A 16351-nucleotide genomic window follows, 5' to 3' on the forward strand; every position below is an offset into this window, starting at 1 on the left:
GTGGCTCTCTTCAGGACCAGCATCCTTTTCTGATTTATGTCTGCCCAGGACTTCTTCCCTAGTCTGAGATATTTGTCTTCGCCTATCTCTGTTTTATGTCTAATATCACAGCATCTTAAAATTCCCATGTTTGTTCTTAGCTAAGGAATGGATCTGAATGCTGGAGTAGAAGCCACAGGGATAAGAAACAGGTCTTTCCTCTTTAGATCAGCAAGTACCTAGTGACTACAGTTACACACAGTGGGTTCAGATGCCACTGTGCCCAGCTTGAGGAAACCTCGGCTATGAAAGCTATATTTAAAAAGCAGAGCATGGATGGAGGCTGGCTATATTTGAACACCGGTCCTTTACTGTGGATTTTTTTCCTCAAAATGATCAATATTTGACTTACACTAGTCAATGTTATAAGAAGCCCAGGAATAGACTTAGATCTTCATGAAACACTGAGACTTAAGAATGTCTCCAAGCTCATAACCTGACTAGATAGCTTTGAATGTAGTTGTAGTGAAAACACTTTGTTTTCTAGTTGATTGTAAAAAGGCGTTTGAGAGCTCATTGACTTTGTCTCAGTGAAAACCAAGTGAAGTGGGGATATATTTGACCTCTGTTTTGCTTTTATTATGCTTTTACCAAGTTATATTTATTTTCCCAATTATAAATTAGATGCATATCTGCAGGGTACTGTCATACAAATGGAAAGGTATTTTTCTTTTTTCCTTTTTGGTTGGAGCTTTTCAAATTATACATAAGTTTCTCTCACATACCCACTTATATGTATTTGCCAGACTGTTTCTATCCCAGGTAGGACCTCAGCTATTTTACATTATTTGCCTTGAAATATAAAACCCATAAATACAGTGACTATTAAAATGTAAATTACATCCTACTCCTTACCCCAAGTTCAAATATTGAAGCTCTAAAGCCCAATGTGACTATACTCAAAGATGGGATGCTTAGGTAGCAATTAAAGATAAATTAAACTATGAGGAGAGGGTCCTGATTAGATAGGATTAGTGGCCTTTCAAGAAAAGGAAAAAAAGCATGCTAAGGGTGGCTCAGTTGATAAAAATGCTTGCAGCACAAAGCAAGCAGACCCCTGGACCCCGTGCCAGCAAAACATCGATGGGAAAGCTTTTGGGTTTGCTAGTCAGCAAGAGTAACTGAATCAGAGAGCTCAAGGTAAAAGTAGAGACTGTCTTAAAAAGCAGGATGTGAAAAGACAGACTGTATCCAAGATTGACCTCTGACCTCCACACATGGGCACTTTTGTGCACTAACACAAACACACACAAACACACACATACACACACACACACACACACACACACACACACACACACACACACACTCCACAAAGAGAAAAGAAGGAAGATGCTATTTCCCTCCCCCACCTCTTTCTCACATATAGTGACACAGCAAGAAGGTGGCTATTTGTGAGCCAAGAACAGAGACCTCTGAGAATTGATTTAGCCAGGACTCTGCATTCTCCAGGTAGCAGAAATGGTCTACTGTTTAAGCCATCACCCTCAGCATTGGTTTGGCACCCTTAGAAGTTATATCTGAACACACACACACACACACACACACACACACACACACACACACAGACACGCATCACACACATTATACACATTCATGCATACCTCCTTTCCCTACACACATACACATACAAACATGCACATACATCTCACACATGCATGCATATATGCATACACACCATATATATCTATTATAGTTTTATTTCCATAATAATCACCATAAATTTATTGGTTAATTAAGTGACTTGTTTTGTTTTCTAATTAAAAAAACAAAGAGTGTCATTAAGTCAGTGATCAAACTGAGAGCATCAATAAGGAAATGGACATGCTGTCATTCACAGTAATGTTATTCTAGTTTAGTATAAATGTGACTGTCCATGGTTTCCAAAGAGCATAGTAAGTCCTATGGCGAATCAGTTCTCAAAGTTGCTCTGCTCATCTAAGAAACCGTTGTGGCTTTTCCTCATATAATTTAACACTTAAGAATAACATAATATTTCTGGTCACATCATACTAAGCTATCCAACAGACACATTTGTTTACTGAATTTTCTATTATTGTCAACTAGGTTGTCTTAAGTTTTTCTGTTGTGAAGAATAATGATATAAAAATTCATATTTATTTCCTGGTTTTGTTTGCTACCTTTAATTTATAAAAAACATGTTTGAGCATTTGGACACATACTGCCAGCGTGTCTATACGGGTAGTACAAGTGACTGTGACCAAGCCTTGGCCAGCCAATGGGAGCTCTGCTGCTAAGTGCAGAGTTTTAGACACATGCAGATTTAACTGAGGGGAGTTGTTAGAGGCTCGGGCTAGCTTATTTGCCTCCAGTGACTTGTACAGGGAATATTGACAAGCTTTTTATTTTCATTCAGAATATTCTATTCTGGAGAACAGTATAACACTATGATTTTTCTAGGGTTCCTATGAAATTCTGAATTGTTTTGCTACTGGAACTATTTTGCATGTTGAGAGAGAGCCTTTTCCATTATTCATGTGACTATCAGATCTGTGCCGACACGCATCCAACTACCTCCTTGTCTATGATTTTTTAACATACAAAAAGATAACTAAGAATAATGTATTTGTTGCTTTTAATGTTTTAGAAAATCTTTCACCTTACAAAGGTAACATCAAGATTCAATGATTTTTCTTCTAAATGTTTTATGATTGTATTTTTTCCTTTTAGCAACTATGAGGATTTTTTCTGGTAAAGAATATAAGTGGAAATATTTTCTTCTTTGTTGTCTTAGAAGAATTCTCTCAACTTTGTTTACTGACTCATCTTGGTCCCCCTGGAATGCCACATAGACTTCGTGCTGCTGTTAAGTGAGCTGCAGAACCGAATGCTTTTAAGGTTAATCTATGATGTAGTTTGCTACCTGGAAATGGAAGTTACTCACCATTTCATCTTGTTATCATATTTACTTGAGGATTATTGTTTACTGAATTGTAAAGAAGTTATGGAATTACTTTTCAACCCCATATCATCATCACACAGGTGTTTTGACCTCAGTTGTATAATACTATTAATTAATTTCATGAAAAGTGACAACTTTCTGATATCCATTTTTCACAGCCAGTTGTATGACAGTCTTATGTGCACTGAAACAGATTTTTGGTCCATCAGTACAATGATATAGTTTCATATAAGGAACTCATTTTTAAAAGAATTATTTCTCTTGGGTTTTGTTTGGGGGATTATTTTTCTTCCACTGAATATCTAATATTAGTAATCAGAAAAACTATGAATGCTCTAAATTTTGCTTATTTACCTATTCATTTAAATGATCTCGTTTTTATTATAAGTTCTTGATTATTTGATTGACCAAAGCTTCCTGCAAATAAAATCCTATGATGTTCACACAATGATTTTTCATATCAGCTGAGAAAAGCTATTTCTTTTTTTTTCTGAAATACATACTTTAATTTTTTTCTGAAGGACACTCTTTCTTTCTTTCTCTCTTTCTTTCTTCCTTTCTTTCCTTATTTATTTTTACACTCCAGATTTTGTTCCCCTCCAGGTCTACCCACCAACTGTCCCACGTCCAATACCTCCTCTCCCAACTCCCACTCCACCCTCATCTACACAAGGACGTCCCCACCCCCCCCCACCAGACCAGGCTCCCTGGGGCCTCCAGGCTCTTGAGGGTTAGTGCATCTTCTCTGACTGAACCCAGACCCGGCAGTCCCCTGCTGTCTATGTGTTAGGGACCTCATCTCAGCTGGTGGATGCTACCTGGTTGGTGATCCAGTGTCTGAGAGATCTCAGTGGTCCAGGTTAATTGAGACTGCTGGTCCTCCTTCAGGGTCCCTCTCCTCCTCAGCTTCCTCCAGCTTTTCCCTAATTCAACAAGAGGGGTCAACTTCTTCTGTTCATTGGCTGGGTGCACATATCTGCATCTGACTCTTGGAGCTGCTTATTGGGTCTTTCAGAGGGCAGTCATGATAGGTCCCTTTTTGTGAGCACCTCATAGTCTCAGAAATGGTGTCAGGTCTTAGGACCTCCCCTGGAGCTGGACCTCCTTTTCCTTGGGCTCTTCTACATTTCCATCCCAACAGTTCTTTCAGACAGGAGGAATTATGGGTCAGAGTTTTGACTGTGTGATAGCAAACCCATCCCTTACTTGGTGCCCCATTTTTCTGCTGGAGGTGGACTCAACAAGTTCCCTCGCTCCACTGTAGTGCCTTTCATCTAGGGTCCCCCCTTTGAGTCCTGAGAGTCTCTCACCTCCCAGATCTCTGGTACATTCTGGAGGGTCCTCCCAACTTCCTTCATTACGAGGTTGCCTGTTTCCACTCTTTCTCCTGGCTTTCAGGGCTTCAGTCCTTTTCCCCCACCCAATACCAGATCATATTCCTGTCTACCCCCCAACACCTACCCCTGTTTCCTTTCCCTTCGAGGTCCTCTCTCCCTCCCCACTTGTGGTTGCTTTCTTCTCCCTCTCACGTGGGACTGGGGTGTCCTCACTTGGGCCCTTCAGCTTGTTGATCTTTTTGAGTTCTGTGGGCTGTATCTTGGGTATTCTGTATTTTTTTTTGGCTAATGTCCACTTACTAGTGAGAACATACCATGCATGTCCTTTTGGGTCTGAGTTACCTCACTCGGGATGATATTTTCTGGTTCCATCCATTTGCCTGCAAAACTCAGGATGTCCTAGTTCTTATAGCTGAGTAGTATTCCACTGTGTAAATGAACCACATTTTCTGTATCCATTCTTCTGTTGTGGGACATCTGGGTTCTTTCCATCTTCTGGCTAGCACAAATGAGACCACTATGAACATAGTGGTACATGTGCCTCTGTGACATTTTGGGGCATCTTTTGGGTATATTCCCAAGAGTGGTATTGCAGGGCCTTTAAGAAGATCTATTTCCAATTTTCTGAGGAACCTCCAAATTGATTTCCAGAGTAGTTGTACCAGTTTGCAATCCCACCAACAATGGAGGAGTGTTCCTCTTTCTCCACATCCTCACCAACAGGTGTTGCCACCTGAGGTTTTTATCTTAGCCATTCTCACTGGTGTGAGGTAGAATCTCAGGGTCATTTTGATTTGCATTTCTCTGATCATAACTTCTTAATTAAAAAGCAAGTTTTATACTAATATTTTTATCGTTCCATGAATCTATGTTTAGAAAGTATTTCAATTGATAAGATTTAAAACTACCTGCAAGGGCTCTTTTAATGTCTTTCAGGTTCACAGGCTCTGCTGATTGTGACACAGAGGACAAGTGTCTGGATTTCTTCACTATTTGTATTTTTAGTTCTTTGGTCATTAAGTAAAAATTTAAAGCTATTCTGTCGTGTCTAGATTCCTAATCTAGAGTTTATTATATTTAGAAACTTGTTAAACATCACGGTGCCTTCTGTGGAAAAATTAGACCGACAAGGAAAACTTTACCAAAGACCCCTGAAGTCCCTCATGTTAAACACATCAGCAGACATTCACTGTGTGTCCTTTCTCCCACCTCTCCTTACCTGTGCCCAATAATGAAGCTATATGGATATTTAAGTAGGGATAGAGTGCTCTCAAAAGCATTGCTTGAGGATTGAGATGTGGTGTCCTTGAGTGCTTGCCTACAATTCATGAAGCCCTAAGATCACTCTCAGTAACATAAACTTGGCCTTGTGGTACACCTGTAACTCTGCACTCAAGAGTAGAAGCCGGAGGACCAGAAGGTCAAAGTCATCATCAATTAAGTAGTGAATTTGGGGCTAACAGCCTGTGTTACAAGAAGCCTTGTCTCAAAGAGTTTTAATAATTTTTTGAGGCATTTGTCATTCAAATGTGGTTTTCCATTTGTATTTCAGTTGCTGGATGATTGCACGGCTCGTCTGAAAATGTCCCACCCAGCCAAAACCCTTTATACCTCAAATGGGGAGCTCATTCAGTCATGGGACGAAATAGAGAAGGGTATGGCTGTCTGCGTGTCCGCAGGACATGGCTTTATAACCTCCAAAGGTACAGGTAACACCTCCTTTTTTTATCAAAGTCTTGAAGAGTTAAAGCATTCAGTCTTCCCTGCACAATCCTTGCCTGTTAAACTTTGAACAATGGAGGATGAATTTTAGTAATTACACTCCTCGTGATGGGCTATTATGAAAGTGAAGTTTATAGTTGTGTGTTCAAGAAAGTGACAGTTAACTGTTTATTTAAAAAAAAAAAAACTCATTCAAATTTCAGTGAGTCCTGGGCTATCTCCAGGCATATTTACATAAATATTGAGGTTTGACTGAAGGCATTTCCTTAGTGATGAATCTTGAGGAAAGTGAGGTTTCTGTTGGCATCTTACTATTCAAATTATTCAAAAACATGCTTTATTAATGGAATTTCTCAGCTTTCAGATTTTCTTTCTGTTGCAAGAGTAAGAACATGCTAGTTTCGATGCACTCTACTTCTTCCTCATTTCCTTTGATAAATGACAAAAATGGGAAGGACATATGTATACAAAATAAACTCTAGTCTTCTATCTTATCCTGAAGGGTTTAAATTCCTTTCTGTAGGAAGGTAGATACTAGAAAAACATAATCTTCAGGAAATTACAAAGACATTGTTTGCATATTAAGGAAATTATAAGATTAGGAAGTAAATTACCTGATATCCCTATAATAAAAATAATGGAGTTTTTTTCTTTTAGAAATACACCACAAAATTATGTCTGTGTTATATTAAGGGGATAAATAGAAGGGTTTAAGACAGTTGGGATGTGATATACCCTCATATTTAGCCCAGAAGAGATAAAAGTATAGAGTTTCTTGTGGAGAGCTGGAGAGATACCTATTTCTTGGTATGCCTAACACTATTCGGAGGGATGGGACAAAGCCTTTCTCAGCACTATTCTAGCTTGTTGACGAGGCCCCAGTCTTTTCATTCTGTGTATTCTGTTATCTTCCTTCATATCATTGCTTAGAACCCTAGCTCAGAATGTTGTGCCTTAGATGCATTCAACAATAGTTAAGTGGTAAAATTTTATAAATGTAAGTTAACAGATTTCTGTATAGTCAAACTACACCCTATAAAAGCAATGTGCACAAAACTTCCTTTCCCGAGTATCTTCAATTTATTCGTGAATATAAAAGCACTAGTTACTTTTCTTTCTGCTCTGGCTAAATACCTAGCAGTACAGCCCTCCATGGCAGAGAATGACCCAGAGCAAGAGGAGATTGCCAGTCTTAGGTCACAGTGTACCTGCAATCAGGAAGCAGAGAGTCATGTACACTGATGCTCAACCTACTTCCTCTTTTATTCAGCCCAGACCCCCAGCACATAGGATAGTGAGACCCACATATACACTAGGTCTTCCCATCTCACTTAGCCAAGTCTAGAGACTCTCTCAAAGACATGCCAAGAGGTTAGGTGATTCTAGTTCCTGTCTAGTGGCTGTCAATATTAACCATCACAATGAGCACCCCTCAAATGATCACAGTCAGTGAAAACATAAGCGAATGGGTAGTACAGCAGGAGCTCTGGCAAAGTGCACTCAGTCTTGCACTGTGCACCTTCTCAGCGTGAGCCTCCTTGCCATATAGTGTTTATTGGGTCTGAGTGATAACTAAAGCTAAATGTTCATCAGGAAAGCAATTCCAAAAGGTGACCAAACCATACAGGAAACTCCAGGCTGCCTGCCCAGCAACACTCTTGTCCCCAGTGAAGTCCGTGAGGAGATTAAGAAAATTGGAAATTCAAATATTATTCTCCCTACCACTTTTCTCTTTGCTATGTCTACAAGTCTGTGTGGACAAGCATTCATTTTTGAATCTTCAGTTTTACAAATGCACAGTTCTGTGAAGGTAGAGCTGTCCCCTGTCCTGTAGACGCGGTTGTCCATGGCACCTTCGTGGCGAAGGTTTTGCGAGTTTTCCAAGTTGCCTAAATTCTTCCCAGTGTGCCATGTTTATTTAGGTAATGTGATTAGTCACAGAATCAATTATTTATTCCTTAGAACTTTATTTTATTGATGCCATTTTGTTAATAAAAATAACTATATAATTGAAATCTACACTTTCCAAATTCTTTAAAAGGGAAATGATTTTTGCATGCATTCATTCACTATTATTATAAGTTCTAACTAATTAGTCATTCCACAAATGATTTTTCTGTGACTTACTAGCTAAAGTATCTGTAAGAAAATAAGACATCCTGAGAGTCTCAAAACATGATGATAATTCATTTCATATACAATAATGCAAAAATCATTTCACAGGTAAATGTCAGTCACCAAAGAATTACATTTTTTAAAGATGCATTTCATTTGACAAAACAAGCTAGATGCTTTCGTAATGTAATATTTTGCTCACCTCAGCACAATTAAGAATGTTTTCTGTCATTTGCAATAAAACCTGAATGTTCTTTGGAACGATTTCATTTTCACTTTCCCAATGGGCTCAGTCTCTTTTGAGCACTCCTATGTTAGCTTCCTATTCAGATGTTGTAATACTTAGAAGGAAGCCCTGTGGGTGCCTCCAGTTGCATGACACCCAAAGATTGGCAGTATATGCCTGATTGTGTCGGCAGAACAAGTGTGTCAGAGCGCAGGGGGTGGGCAAGAATTGCTGAGGGAGCTTACATGCCCTCATCACTCTGCATTTGACATTGGCCTGTCTCTGAATGTATGTATATATGTATACATATATATATATGTGATATATATAATATATATCATATACATATATAATATATATACATGCTTTTTCTTTTAACAGAAAAAAAGAAAATGATGGAAGTGAAAGCAAATTATGTCAGGATCCGAAGGCAGCAGGGCCCTGAGGCAACAGACATTGTGGTGTTTCCATCCAGGCAGCTACTGTCTCTCCTGCAGCTTCCCAGCTGACTTCAACCAGAACCTCTTACCTTTTGCTGGATTTTACTCATAGAGTTGATTGTGCATTCTCATAAGCTCCTATCATATCATGTGCCATGATAATTCTCTGTCTCTCTTAACTTGTACACAGTCTCTTTTGTACTCTGCAGTGGGATTTGAACCTAGTAGTTGACTGTATACTGAGCATTGTGCTTGTGAGCTGTCCCCCCAGCTCTCTTAAACAATCACTTTTTTTAAAGATTAGTAGTTTCCACATTTTATGTGAAGTAACATTGGATTCCTCATTCCTGTTCCTGGAAAGGCAACAAACTTAGACAAATAATACAAGTAAGATGGTCGTCTTAGATGAACATTATTTGAGAAAGTAAACCACTAGTTATTGAAACCTAACCCTCAAGTGACTGGAGGCCCCAGGAAGTTTAGAGGTCTGCTGGGGTGGGAACATCCTGGAGACATGGGGGGACAGACAGGGAGGAGGTATGGGATGTGGAACTGTTGGGGGAAGGAGGTGGGAGAGGAATAAAATCTGGAGTGTAAAAATAAATAAATAAATAAAATTTTAAAAAAGCAAATGTTCAATAAAAAAAGTAACTTAAAGGGATCAAGGAATTTACATATATGGATGTGTGTGTGTGTTTGTGTGTATGTTTTTGTGTGTGTATGTGTGTGTGTATGTATGTGTGTATGTGCATGTGTGTGTTTGTGTGTGTATGTGTGTGTGTCTGTGTATGTGTGTGTGTCTGTGTATGTGTGTGTATGTGTGTGTGTGTATATATGTGTGTATGTGCGTGTGTGTGTTTGTGTGTGTATATGTGTGTATGTGTGTGTATGTGTGTGTATGTGTGTATGTGTGTGTATGTGTGTGTATATATGTGTGTGTATGTGCGTGTGTGTGTTTGTGTGTGTATGTGTGTATGTGTGTGTATGTGTGTGTATGTGTGTATATGTATGTGTATGTGTGTGTATGTGTATGTGTGTGTATGTGTATGTGTGTGTATGTGTGTGAATGTGTATGTGAGTGTGTGAGTATGTGAGTGTGTGTGTTTCTGTGTGTATATGTGTGTATGTGTGTGTGTATGTGTGTGTATGTGTGTATATGTATGTGTATGTGTGTGTATGTTTATGTGTGTGTATGTGTGTGTATGTGAGTGTGTTTGTGTGTATGTGTGTGAGTGTGAGTGTGTGTGAGTGTGTGTGTGTGAGTGTGTGTGTGTGTGTGTGTGTATAGATAGGACATTGATAATAAAATGGCTCTTTGGCCACCTAACTCTAAATTTGACTCCAAGTGGCATTTTTCTGGATCCATCGCTCTGATTTTTGATCTTTTGTTAAAATCTCTCACATACTCAATAAAACTAGAATGGCTGGTGCTACAGAGACCTCTCTGCCTCTTTCTACCATTTCTCTTTAATTTTGCAGGGCTCTCTAGAGGCACAGTTGGATGTGATTCGTGAGAAGGACAGTGGGTAGTTATGGCAAATGATTGGCAGTAAGGTATCATAGACTTCATCCTCAACACAAGAGCAAAGGAAGGATAGAAATGCAGCATTTCAAGGAAAATTCACATAAGGAAGGGAGGTTTGAGTGTGTGTGTGTCTTAGAAGTCTTAATGTCACTTCTAGAAGACAGGAAGAATTCACCTGTTAATTTGTTTCTAGGAAGAAGAAAGAACTTGTAGGAAACAGATGGCAGTGTGAGTGCCAGGCCTGAGTTTCTTTCTCTTGCTGGTGGGATGCTGCAGGGAACCGCCCCTCTTCCTCTACACCACGCAACAGTTCACATGAACATAAATGGCAGCCTGGCTAGGTGTGTACAAAACAGCATAAAGGCTCCCACCTTCCTGGATGCAGGAACACAGTGCATCGTTTCTACTGAAGGGAGCTTTTGGTCGCCTCTGCAAAAGGCCTGATATTTATTTCCACTCTGCAAATCAGCAGGGCCGCTTGAATAAATTCCTGCTCCCTAGAACACTGTGGTGATGTGTTAGGGGACAGGCATTTGAGAGTGCGCTGTGACTGAAGCGAAAGTGGTCCAAGGTGCAGAAGAGGCCGTACTCCAAGACTCATTTGCTTTTCTTTTTCTTTCTTTTTCTTTTGTTAGCAAATCTGAAATAAGCAGGAAATGTTAAAGAACATTGCCCACAGTTGGAAAGTGAACCATCAGGACTCCCACCAACTCACTCTTCCTTTACAATGAAAAGACTCGATCACAGTCCCTGTAAAGAAAAGAAATGCTTTTTTTTCAAAATTCCATGAAAATAAATGCACTTCTGTAGGTGCAGAAGTACCTATCATTTACTGCCAGGGAAAAGTTGCTTTGCTATGAAAATGGCATTTTCACCCTAGATCAAATGTGCAGATTCCTTGCAGAGTCTCCCTGCTGCACACGAACACTCCTGAAGCGAAAATTGATAATATCACACAACGCCATACCAGGCACCAGGCAGATGCCTTACATGAACTCCACTATTGCCAGTAAATGGGGTTTTAGATGTAATCTAACAGTCATCAACACATCACATTTTGCCAGTGAAGCAGCCACAAGTACTCTGTAGATGACAGCTTGCCTAGAATATCTGTGGCATTCATAGTCACCTCTAACTTGTACTAAAACAGTCCTAAGCTTGTCCTTATGATCGACTCTCTTCACTAGCTAGAGTCTGACCCAGGGAGGAACAGGAGGAACAGTTCCTCCACGGTAGTGAGGACTATAGAAAAGGCTATTTTGATTCAGTGAGCTCTTCTAATCTTTTGATAAACAGTCGTTTCCTCTGAGGACATGTTTATCAAGTCTGAATCATTTTCATACATATGTCAGATTTCAGTGTTTTTTTTATCAACTGAAAGCCATTTATTATCAGATATTAGGCAAAACCCTCAAGTCCATAACCTTGTCCACAAAATGTGTTCCCTGCTGGTTCACTACCTTGAGGTGAGCAGGGCATCAATAACTGACACCCACATTGATGATTATCTTCAGGAGAACTGGCATTTTCTGCCAACCTCTGATTTTTGTTCCCTGATGAAGCTGCCCATTTCTAAGCAACGTGTTTAAAAGTTTGACCCACGTGTATGAGGTTAAATGACTAGGTATAACTAAACATTTCAGCTGAGGGCTTCTATGAGCTTTGTGAAACACAACTTGGTAGTGTTTCACGTCACCAAGGTGTACATAATAACTAAATATTGCTTTACAAATCAACAAAATGAAAATAGAGAGCAAAAGTAAGATGGTAAATTTGTTCGCTTTTGCCCCAAAATCCCTTAGAAACTATGGCTAGAGGGTGTTGTGGTCTTTTGCTAGCCTTCAGGGACAGACAGCCCTAGTGTGCTAAACATCACGGAGAGATTTATGATTCTCCAGTGCAGCAGTTTAGGGGTCAGATCACTCACGAGGCTGTGATCAGGGCACACAAACTTGTGTCAGTCCAGACGTTAACAAAATCAAATGCAAATGTTCTCAATTAAGCAGAATTTGGGCCATTGGACAGCAGTGCTCAGTTGTGTCCATTAAACCAGTGACTCCAACGACACCAGTTTCCTCCTGGCTCTGCACACACTGTCTTCCCTCCAAGGCTAGGTAAGCAGAAACAGAGAGCAGCACTTTCTCTCTCAACACCAGAAAGTTGGCTTTTGCTTACACAGCATGGTTTGGGGCTGCAAAGCCATAAGCAACTGCAAAGTGGGATGGGCACAGCCACTCCAGACGAAAGCTGCTAAAAGCCAGTGGACTTTCCAAGTAAGAGCAGACAGCGCTCCCACTCTCAAACCACAGGATCTTAGAAATAGGGTGTCACACTGTACCACATATGCAAAATAGAAATAGAGAAGCATAGAAATATAGTTGCTCCTAATGCAACTGAGGAGGAAGAGAGGAAGAGGAGGGGCCAGAGGTTATATTCATAGGGCAAGTGGAATGGCGGTTCTGCATTGAGTGTGTTATTGTCCTACATGGTCCATGAAACACTGGAAGTTGAAGGGTTTCAGAAGGATACTGACAGCTTAGGGATAAAAGGAAAGTCTGGTCAAGCTGCTGAGCCTGTTCCTCCCTAGTTCAACAGAGGTGCCAAGGTGGAAGCTGACTTTGGTGCTGAAACACATTTGGGAGTGCTCAAGACTCTTGAATCAACAGGAACAGATCATGCATTATCTGGCTGTCTAGTCCATCTTCAGGGCCACCAATGGTGGCTGCATTTTTCAAGGAGAAAGTCTGAATGGGAGAGTCTGTTGGGTCTTGCAGGTTTGTGTCTCCCAGAATATGGGACTTTAATTGTATCTGCTTTCTTCCTATCACTCTCCCCTCTCCTCGCTTTTCTTTTTCTTGTCTTTGGCCTTCTCTCCTCTAATAAATTTCAAGTGTGCCTTTTTTATTATATAATAAAAAAGTGATCAATGGTCAACGGGAAAATCATGTACATACAAGCAACAGTGAATGATGGACTCAAGTCATGTTTATGTATTTTCACTCACACACCCACACACCCACACACCCACACACCCACACACCCACACACCCACACACCCACACACCCACACACCCACACACCCACATACCCACATACCCACACCACCACACACCCACACACCCACACATCTACACACCCACACACCCACATACCCACACCCCCACACCACCACACACCCACACACCCATATACCCACACCCCCACACCACCACACACCCACACCACCACACACCCACACACCCACACATCTACACATCCACACATCTACACATCCACACACCCACACACCCACATACCCACACCCCCACACACCCACACACCCACACACTCACACATCTACACACCCACACCCACACACCCACATACCCACACAGTCACATACCTACATACCCATACAAAACAGTCTAGAATTTAAGAGGGAAGAGAGTGAATGGTGGAAATGATGTAATTATTTTAATTTTAAGATTTTTCAGCTGGGTATGGGTGTGCATAGTTGTGATCCCCATGCTGGAGAGATGGAGGCAGGGTTTGCTGGCCTACCTAAGTGGTGAGCTACAGGACAATGAGTTATCCTGCCTCGAAATGAGGCAGAAAAATCCTGAGTTCTCTGGCCTTCTACATATATGTGCATAAGTACATAAGTACATGGGTGCACATGCATGGATATATACATACCTACATACATACATACACACACACACACACACACACACACACACACACACACACACAAAAAAAAAAAAAAAAACAGGCAATCACGTAGATCTCCTTCACAGCATAAGATGCTTCCCTGATAGAATTCTCATGTTTTAGTGTGCACGGGAAGTACGGAAAGCCTGATTTGAAATGCAGATTAGCATGCCTCATGGCAGAAGAGTTTAGATCCCGTGCCTGCATGGGGCACGGGGGAAGAAGTGTGGGAGTGTGTCAAAGTTGAAGAAACTTTATCAGAAGTTTCTGGCTTGTCAAGGACAGTGCTGTATACAGTCAGCTGGCAGCCCAAGCAGGAAGGCCCAATTTAAAGAACATTCTCCAGTCCCTGCTAGACCCTTCGCTGTGTAAGTGAGAGGAATTGGGCCTAACTGCCCAATTAGGTGATGGAAATATTCTTTTTTTAAAAAAATGGGTTATTGAGACAGAGTCTAAATATAGTACAGGCTGAATTAGAGCTCATTTTGAATCTCAGACAGCTCATGAATTCATAGCAATCCTCCTGCCTCAGCCTCAAAAGTGCTGGGATTACAAGTATTATCCACTATGCCCATTATTAAACTGGTTTGGGTCAGAACTAACCACCTAAAGGTTGGGACTAGACCTACATATTGGAAGGCTAAGCTTCTCATATGTGTGAGAGCTTCTCATATGAATTATGTAACTTCAGCACTGACAAAAAATACTATTTTAAAGGTCACAGGAATAATGTCAGAACCACAGTACATATACAAGTAGCAGGAAAATTTTGCAGATGGGAAAGATAACCAGATTCCTAATGCATTTTTATAAGAAGAGGCAGGGGGTGATCAGAATGAAGACAGGATTTCTGCTTGCCATAGTTGAAAGCCCCCCTCAGAGTAGGAGCTGTCTCCACGGGCAGAGAAGGGTTTCCTCTCTAGTGTTTGCCAACCTCAGTTAATGGGAATGTCCAAGCCACTTGTGTAGAAGCCACTTTCTTTGTGTAGAAAACACAAGAAAAAATCATGCTTGAAAGATTTGATTAGTGAATCACCTATTTAGCTGCATGTATCTGTGTATATCTGTGTCTGTCTGAGACTGTGTGTCTTTGTGTGTGTGTCTGTATATGTGTGTCTGCGGGTGTCTGTGTGTATGTGTCTGTGCATGTGTTTCTGTGTGTGTCTCTGGTTGTGTATGTCTCTCTGTGTGTATGTCTCTCTGAGTGTGTGTGTGTGTGTCTGTGTGTGTGTGTGTGTGTGTGTGTGCTTGGTGATGTAAGTGTGAAATACTCAAAGGTGAATATGACACATTGGACTTCTGTTCCTGTGGAGCGTATGGCATGTGTATGCACTCAGAAGATCTGCACGTCCATAAAATAATTATATGGAATAAATAATATGTTCAAAAATTATCTGTCAAAATGAGTTAGAGAATAATTAGAGAATAGGTGAGGGGTGAGTCACTGAATGCATGACAGAAAGCCCCTTCTCATACTCTGGGACATGCATGGAGAATTGCTATCTACTAGGTACTGCGTAGTTCACAAGAAAAGTTTATGGGATCCACATCTTTGCATACGGCCAGAGCGATGTGTTTAAAGAGTTGATACCAACAGCAATGGCTGTGCCCAGCAGCCTCAGGGGGAGCACATACTGGCTTCTCTGTCTGGCTCTGGAAACGAGTCTACACCAGAAGAAGATTTTCTCATACATCTGCTTGCAAGTCTTGTGATGAATAAAATGGGACTCGTAGCTCTTATACTGTGAAGTTACTTACTGTCACAATCTTCAGACCGCTGTCATCACTTACTGGGATGAAACATTCCCATAAACTAGAGAGTGACATAAACATTCTCAAACTCTCTGCAATGCAGCTCTGTTCCCTAGCCTTTCTCCTCTTTAGTTTCTTCTCTTTTCTAAGAATTGAGAATTTCTTTTTTTATTGGTTATTTAATTTACTTACATTTCAAGTGTTTTTCCCTTTCCCCTCTGCAAACCCCATCCTATCTTCTCTCTCCCTGTTTCTATAAGGGTGCTCCCCCCATCCACTCCTGCCTCACCACCCTAGCATTCCCCTACACTGGGGCATCCAGCCTTCACAGGACTCAGGGCCTCTCCTCCCATTGATGCCAGATAAGGCCATTCTTTGCTACATATACAGCTGCAGCCATGGGTTCCCCCATGTGTATTCTTTGGTTGGTTGTTTAGTCCCTAGGAGCTCTGCGGCAGTCTGGTTGGTTGATATTGTTGTTCTTCCTGTGGGTTTGCAAACCCTTTCAGCTCCTTCAGTCCTTCCCCTAACTCCACTGGGGTCTCTGTGCTCAGTCCGATGGTTGGCTGCAAGCATCCATAT

At 40.9% G+C, this 16351-nt stretch overlaps 1 pseudogene across 1 annotated transcript in view; it reads left to right on the forward strand.

The window, feature by feature from the left end:
* The window catches only part of Dcdc1-ps1 (doublecortin domain containing 1, pseudogene 1), a 410625-nt pseudogene extending 401055 nt beyond the window's left edge, over positions 1–9570 (forward strand). The window contains exons 39-40 of the transcript NR_175340.2: positions 5852–6002; positions 8744–9570. The product of NR_175340.2 is annotated as a doublecortin domain containing 1, pseudogene 1 (transcript). The remainder of the gene's footprint in view (positions 1–5851; positions 6003–8743) is intronic.
* The last annotated feature ends 6781 nt before the right edge of the window (positions 9571–16351 follow it).

The sequence above is a fragment of the Rattus norvegicus genome, chromosome 3, assembly GCF_036323735.1.
Source record: "Rattus norvegicus strain BN/NHsdMcwi chromosome 3, GRCr8, whole genome shotgun sequence".
Taxonomy (NCBI): Eukaryota; Metazoa; Chordata; class Mammalia; order Rodentia; family Muridae; genus Rattus; species Rattus norvegicus.